General features: G+C 41.4%; 1 non-coding gene across 1 annotated transcript; it reads left to right on the forward strand.

Annotated features, from left to right (window-relative positions):
- Positions 1-8,211: 8,211 nt before the first annotated feature.
- On the forward strand, positions 8,212-8,315 carry LOC123459091. Its single transcript, XR_006636010.1, has one exon. It is a non-coding gene; the product is annotated as a U6 spliceosomal RNA (small nuclear RNA).

The raw sequence follows: 8,315 nt of genomic DNA on the forward strand, positions 1-8,315 counted from the left end.
GCTTTTGTATGACACAGGGTGTCTCATGGGCCTGGGGCTCTCAAACAGTAGGCTAGAATGGCTGCTCAATGAGTCCCAAGGATCTTCCTTTCTTCACCTTCCTAGTTCTGAGATTATCAACATATGCCATCATGCCTAGCTTTTTTGTTTTTTAATATTGGCTCTGGAGATCAAATTCAGGTTCTCATGCTTGAAAAGTGAGTACTTTACCGTATGAGCTATTTCTCAAGCCCTGGGTTTTATCATATATATTTATTTGGGGGGAAAGAGAAAGGGAATGGGCATGATGCCAGGGCCTCTAGTCACTGCAAACAAACTCCAGATGCAGTGCCACCTTGTGCATCTGGCTTATATGGGTCCTGGAGAATTGAACCTGGGTTCATAGGTTTTGCTTAACCACAAAGCTATCTCTCCAGCCCTGGATTTTTTTTTAAATGATCAATTTTTCAGTAGAAGTCTTTGGTAATGCTCAAGAGGAACTAGTTTATACCTGGGTTGACATGCTATTTTCTTCTGCTAGACTGGTGTCGGAAGCACCAGGCTCAATCTCCAGTATTCTTCTGAGAGTGGAATACTGGCTGAAAAACTAATTATCATCAAGGGTAGGCCAACAATGAACATACAATAATGGTCAAATAAAAATTTTTACCCTTAGATGTCAATCATTCAATGATTAATGAAACCCTAATAGTCCTGTGTGTGTACAAATATATTGGTATCATATGTTTGTGAATGGAAAAGAAAGTGCAGAGTAAGACTCGTGATTAATATTGAATTAATAGAGAAAAAGTAGAGAAGGGAAAAGTAAGTGGAAGCAGGAAGAGTAAAGACAAAGAGGAAGGTAAAGGCATTCTGGTTCAAGGTAAATGAAAAGAGAGAGGTAAGGAAATGCAGTCTGATGGTCTTAAATAGTCTTAGCTCTTGGAGATTGTGACATGGAAACCCAACAAAGCATTCCAGCCTAGATTCTTCGGGAAAGCCTTTCAAAAGGCAAGTAAAATACTGTGAATGTGAACTTTACTCTTTTCAATTGAGAACTTCAATATATGAACATACTGAAATTTGATCATGTTTCTGTCATCTTCTTTTGTCCCCTCTCCTCCACCCCAACCCATTAAAAAATATAAATTTGCTGAATTTCTTTATGTTCATTTTATAGTTTTTTTTCAAAATTAACAAAGTTATTTATTTATTGATTGATATTTATTGATTTGAGAGAGAGTGAGAAGGGGGGGCAGAGAGAGAGGGAGAATGAGTGTGACAAGACCTCTAGCCACTGCAAATGTGCAAATGATCTCCAAATTCATGCACTCTTTGTGCCTCTCATTTTACGTGGGTCCTGGGGAACTGAACCTAGGTCCTTTGGCTTTACCAATAAGTGCCTTATTGTTAAGTTGTCCCTCCAGCCTTAATACTTTAATTTTTTTGAGTGACTTGAAAGAAGTTAAGATATTGAAGGTTTAGTTTTCATTCCTAAAAGTGCTTAGATTCTTTCCAAAGCCTTAATTCAGTCCCTGTGGACTAATTGCTACTTGTGTCTCTCCATGTTTTGTGAAGGTCAGAAGCCTCGGGTTCTGGTTTGTGTGCTTTGTATAGAGTGCACAAGGGCTTTCCTTTCCTCTTCGCATCACAGGCAGAGCCCGGATATAAAATCACCTCAGTGTGTTTAATTGTAACGTAAAACACATTTGTCATTGTGAATGACGACTATATTCGATATTAATACCAACACAAAAAAACACCCTTAAATTTCAATCTGTCAGACTTGCAGCCCAGGTTTGAGTGTGTTTTCAGATGCACCTTTGCTTCCCTCTAGTGGTAACTGAATCAAACAACAACCGTGTGGTGTATGGATTTCCTTTTCCAGGCTTTAAAAATTGTATTTCTTTTATTGTTTTCAATTAAATATTGTTAGCATACAAAATGATGGGGTTAATTCTGGAATTTTCATACTTAAGTCTTCTTCTTCATCTTCCTTCTCCACTGACCTCCTCATTGTCTCCTGATAAGTGTTTTTGGTCACCTTCCTCCCCAGAAATAGTCCTCCTTTTGGGTACAACTTATTTTTAAAAATGAAATAGGCGGTTGGGCATCTAGGGTTTAATTATAATAGACATAAACATGCCATTAATCTCATATTTTGTCATTCCTTTAATGATCGGATTTGTTTTCATTTGTTGTTGCTATGTTTCTGAGCTTTTCTTGTTACCTGAACTTTTTCCTTTGCATATATTTTTAATGATGTTTGTGTGCATGTATGTATGTTTTCTACACAAAGTGTCTTATCTTCAGCTAATGCATTCTGGTACTAGTTATAGATAAAAGAACTACTTAGGCTTTTGGCAGAAGCCAGAGTAATGGTAATTTTAAAAATTATATATATTATAACAGGTTATACTCCTTTATCCCTTCATCCCTGCTCCTGTTACCTTGGGGACCCTCTGCATTGGGGTTCTGGTATTCACTGTGGGGTCAGGAAGGCCTCGGTCCTTGTGGGATAGTGTGTGTAGGGGGTGCCTCAAGGTAGTCCTACCCAGTCTGTGGCTCTTACAAGCTTTTCACCCTCTCTTCTGCAATGTTCCCTGAGCCACAGCAAGCCTGTTGGCAGCCTGATTTAATGTTGAGTCCTCTGTAGCCTGTGGCTTTCTGCTTTGATAGGTCTCAGCTGATCACCTTGACTGTCAACATCACCCTGGAACTGGTTGTAGGGCCAGAAGTAAGCAGTATTCATGGCACCACTTCCTCTGCAATTTCTCCTGGGCCCTGGCAGATGTGCTAGAGGCACATTGTGTGGTGGGCAGTTGACTATCTTCTGTCTTATCAATGGATCTTGGTTCTTATCTGTTTCCTCTGCCATCTGTAAAATAAAGCAGATTTTCCAAACAACAGGGAGAGGAGCTTGGGTTAAAGGAGGCATGCAGAATTCTTTGAGAGACTTTGGTGTACAAGCCCATTCTTCTTCTCCAGAGAGCAGTGGGGGCTTCTCTCTAGAGTTTCTTTTTTTTTTTTAAATCTCTTTTTTATTATTTATTAATTTGAGAGCGACAGACAGAAAGAGGCAGATAGAGAGAGAGAGGGAGAATGGGCGAGCCAGGGCCTCCAGCCACTGCAAAGGAACTCCAGACACATGCGCCCCCTTGTGCATCTGGCTAACCTGGGTCCTGGGGAATTGAGCCTTGAACCGGGGTCCTTAAGCTTCACAGGCAAGCACTTCACCACTAAGCCATCTCTCCAGCCCTCTAGAGTTTCTTAACAATGGGATTCTGACTTGGTTTCTAGCACCAGATAAGAATTCTCTCCCACTGAGTGGGCCTCATGTCCAATCAGAGAACAGTTGGTTATGAGCAGAGGCTGTGGGCCACTATGGCAAAAGCATGTGCTTCTTGTCTGCCTGGTTGATTTCATAGTCTGTAGGGTCCTTTGATTTTTCATGATGTTGGTGACTGTTGTCCTCCAGCGGCTCCCATAGGGCTCTCCAGCACTATGAGGACTAGCCACGTAGGAGCTAGTTTCCCTTGTGGTTCCGGCATGGTATTCTGATGTCCTATGAGTGAAATCTGTGGCGTCTCCAGCAATAGGATCGTATCTTTTAGCTCTTGCAGGTTACCGAGTGTTTTGGCAATAGCCTACATTGTTTTGGGGACCTCATGGGTCTTCCTCGCCAACAGCTCACTCCAGCCAAAACCCAATTCTGGGCCTGGGATTTCCTGGCCAGAGCACATAGTTTTAAGGTTAAGCGTTTCCCACTTTCTGTCTAGACTGTCTCCCCTCCCTGTTTATTGGTGGTTTTATCTTGGAGAATTCTAGACTGGCCATATATTTGGTAAAAATGAATATATTTATTGCAGTGAGCTCCACGTTGCTGGGATGAACTTCCAAACAGCTACAGTTTATGGGAAGAAGGGATTTATTTCAAGTTTACAGATCCAGGGAGAGTTCCATAATGGCAGAAGAGACTGCACCCCCACCCCCTTCACAGATCCAAGCAAATAGAAACCACCACTAGCCAGCACACATCCAAAGCAACAAGCAGCAGGGACCCAGGCAGACCTCAAACCTCTGCATACCTTTGGCCTGTAAGTCTGATCCGCCCCCAAGGGACATCTTACGTCTGGACTCCAGGATCCTCCTCCAGTGACACCTCTTCTAGCCAGGTGGCTGGAAATCCAAGTTTTAACCAAACACCTGAGTTGACTGGGGCCATACATTCAAACTACCACAATATTACAGGGCTGGAGAGATAGCTCAATGGTTAAAGGTGCTTGTTTGCAAAGCTTGACAGCCCAGGTTCAATTCCCTAGTACTCATATAAAGCCAAAAGCACAAAGTGGCATAGACATCTGAAGTTTATTTGTAGTGGCAGGAGGTCCTGATGCGGCTGTGTTCACTCTTTTTCTGCCTGCCTCTTTCTGTCTGTCTTTTTCTCAAATAAATAAACAAATAATATTTAAAGATAATATATTACAAAAAGTATTAAATCTGAACTTTACCAAGTGTCTAGGTCTGACTTACAATGTGTAGATTCCAGAAGTCAGAAGGACATACAGAATATGGGAGAACACATAAGGAGATGCAATCAGACAAACCCAGGCTGAGACGTACTTTCTTTCTCCATCTCCTTTTCTTCAGACGGTATAACTGAGGCCCTCCCACATGATAGGCAGGTGCTCCGTCACTGACCCGCGCTTCCAGCCCACCAGTTCGAGAGGACATAAAGCATACTTCTTCAAAACATTTCAAGGGAGTGGAAACAGAAATGAAAGTGGAATCTTAAGAGATTCAAATTGCTTCATTCATGTATTATGTCTGTTTTTTTTTTCCCATCCTGATGAAAATATCTCTAATGTATGAGACAGTTGAAAAGCTGACTAGATATTTTAAGGGTGAGGCAGGACAGAAAGACAGGGGAAATTGGAGGGGAGTCATAAGCAGAGAAACCCTTATCATGGATCACATATATAGCCACTGTAAAGACAACCTAAGCGTGACTCTTGAAAAGTCTGCACTCGTGTCTTGGGGATTTGCACTATCCTTTTCATACACACTTCTCTCCTTAACTATTTAACTCACTAACTTTGCTTCAATCTGGGTCTTCTTGAAATTCTTCCCTGCGGTGCTGTTAAGGATCTGGCTTTAGGCTTTATTGTGTGGTGGCCCTTAAGGGGGAAGGAAACTCCCTGGCCTGCTGGGCTATGATTCTGCTATTGACAGGTGATGCTTTAGTTAGGTTTCAAGATGAGCCATGGTCTTTTAGAGATTCATCCTGAAATCTTTATGAATAAAATTGTGTATCCAGAATTTTCTTCCAATAGCTGTGGGATGGGACAAGTGGAGGTGGTGTGGGTACGATTGAATTGGCCATGGTATTAGTGCCTTAGAATTCACTAAAGTATTTTATTTACTTTTAAGTATATTTGAAGTTATTCGTTTTAAAATATTAAAATGTATCAAAACAGTTTTAGCGCTTTTATTAGCAACTGTATAAATCAATAAACCTCTCTTATCATGTTATTTAAAAGTATTATCTATGTATTAGTCAACAGTTCTCTTTACCATCCTCAGGTAACCAAACCAGCCTGCATGTCAGCCTCAGTTTACAGCTGAGGTACAACCTGAACTACTTTGAGTAGTCTGGGGATGCCTGGCTTCATCTGAAGTGAGACTTAATAGTTTGGATTCCTAAGAAGACTTTCTGTACCTTACTTCTAATCTAAATTAAAAGAAATCTTAGACTATAGCTAAGCCTTCTTAAGAAAGATATTACAGAATAATCTCTTATTACTAAATCAAGTTTTAGTTAGATCAAAATTAGCATAAATTGTAGAACATTGAATTATTGATGCCAAACTGTGTCCAGCATTTTAGAGCAGTGGCAAAATTCAAGAGCTTTTCCCAGAAAAATTTAAAAGACATTAGAATTTCAAGACAGCTCTAATGACTTAGAGCTTTAAAGTTAGAATAAAAGTAAGACTCTTGGGTCAGATTTTAATCATTTTGTCAGCCAGAATCTTCTAACAGTCTTTCATTGTGTGAAACAGAGCTCCTTCTAAAGCTGTCATTGGAAATGTATGTGGTCTGGATTTCTGTTTGCTAGGTGTGGGGACAGTACTCCGAAGCTCGTCCCTGAAGTAACTGCCCTTCTAGGCCTCTGGACCTGTGATGCGAGGGCCAGGTATGGAGCTGGAGGGTTCTGAGACACCCCTAAGGCCTTTTGCTAACTGTCCAGCTGATTAGCATCTGTGCTAGTCTCTTCAGCAAGTATTCAATTGCTCTGCTATACCCTCACGTGCTTTTGCCTTGTGCCTTTCCTGATTTGGCTGCAAATATTCCAAATCTTTCTGCTCTGTTTCCTTCTGCTGTTCAATCAGAGCAAAAGCAGTAAAAACTAATGAAGTAGCAGTTTGTATATATATATATATTTTTTCCAGATAGTTCTTCCATCAGTTTTTTATCCTTTTATCTGGGGGCTTCCATACAGCTCATCCAGGGCATGCGCAGGGCAGGCTTTCGCCACATTCTTTGCTACTTCATGAGGATGGCTTTTACTCCAGTTTCCAATAGGACTTGCATTTCCATCATAGACAAATTCCCTGGTCTTCTAAGCCCTGGCCAGAAGCACTATTAGCACACCACTTATAGCATTCTGGATATTTTCTGGTCTGCTCTTCTAAATTCTTCTTATCTCTGCTCTCAACCCAGTTCCAAAGGCTTGTCTGTATTGTCAGATACAGTTCTAGCAACAACTTTACTTGGTGGTGCCAGTTTTCTGTGTTAGACAATTTTTGTTGCTATAATAAAATACTTTTATAAGGAAGAAAGGATTGTGTCTCATATTTTTAGAGACTGAAAGTCCAAGATTGGGCAGCCCCATTAGTTCAGCTTCTTGTTGACCCATGGTATTAAGAAAGGAGTGGGGGGCTGGAGAGATGGCTTAGAGGTTAAGTGCTTGCCTGTAAAGCCTAAAGACCCAGGTTTGAGACTCGATTCCCCAGGACCCCTGTTAGCCAGATGCACAAGGGGGCGCACATGTCTGGAGTTTGTTTGCAGTGGCTGGAGGCCCTGGTGCACCCATTCTCTCTCTCTCTCTGCTGCTATCAAATACATAAAAATAAACAAAAAAATTGTTTTTTAAAAAAGAAAGGAGTGGGGGTAAAACAAGAAATAAAAAAAGAAAAAATGAAAAAAAAAAAAGGAGTGGGAAGCTGGGTGTGGTGGTGCATGCCTTTAATCCCAGCACTTGGGAGGCAGAGGTAGGAGGATTGCTGAGTTCAAGGCCACCCTGAGACTACATAGATTGGGATGAAGAGAGACCATGCAGTGGATACACTGGCAGAGCAGTCATATAAGGAGCTGGGAGATGGCCTAGTTGATAAAACACTTGCTGTACAAGTGTGAGGACCAGAGTTTGGGTCCTCAGAACCCATGCAAATGCTGTGTGGGCAGTTAGAGAGCTCTGGAATCAGTGAGAGACCTACTCTTGCAGTTCGGTTCGCATTGCTGGCAGAAATCACCTGACCAAGAGCAGCTTTTGGGAAAAAAAGGTTTATTGTGGCTAATGGACTTGAGGGGAAGCTCCATGATGGCAGGGGAAAACAATGGCATGAGCAGAGGGTGGATATCACCTCCTCGCCAACATTGGATGGATAATAGCAACAGGAGAGTGTGCCAAACATTGGCAAGGGGAGACTGTTTATAATACCCATAAGTCCACTGCCTCCCGGAGGTGTTAATTCTCAAATTTCCTTCAGCTGGGAACCTAGCGTTTAGAACACCCAAGTTTATGGGAGACACCTAACTGAAACCATCGCACCCGTAAATAAAGTGGCAAGTGACCTAGGAAGACACCTGACACCAACCTTCTGCACAAAGAAGAGTGGATACACCTGCACCCATATGCTTCCACATGTATAAAAATATGTGCATACACACATAAAAAAATAGGAATAGGCATACACGCTATTCATTGTATTGACATATCCAGGAAAGAACAATGATAGAATAGCCAGGAGGTTGGAGGCTAAATGAATGTTTTGTGACTTGTTAACCATTCAGGATTATGTAGACCATAAGACAGGTGTGTTCTTTGGAGTATTTTGTCAAACTGTGATGCTTTCAGACAGGGTAATTGCATACTGATAGAGGAACAAAGGAAAGGGTCATTGAGGACTTAACTAAAAGAATGAGTTGGTGAACACTCAAGATATGATTTTGGTGCTTGCTTTGGCAACATATTAACTAAAAGTGAAATGATGCAAGGATTAACTTGGCCCCTGCCCAAGGATAGCCCAAAAATTCATGAATCATTCCATCTTTTT

Source organism: Jaculus jaculus, chromosome 2, assembly GCF_020740685.1.
Source record: "Jaculus jaculus isolate mJacJac1 chromosome 2, mJacJac1.mat.Y.cur, whole genome shotgun sequence".
In the NCBI taxonomy this organism is placed as follows: domain Eukaryota; kingdom Metazoa; phylum Chordata; class Mammalia; order Rodentia; family Dipodidae; genus Jaculus; species Jaculus jaculus.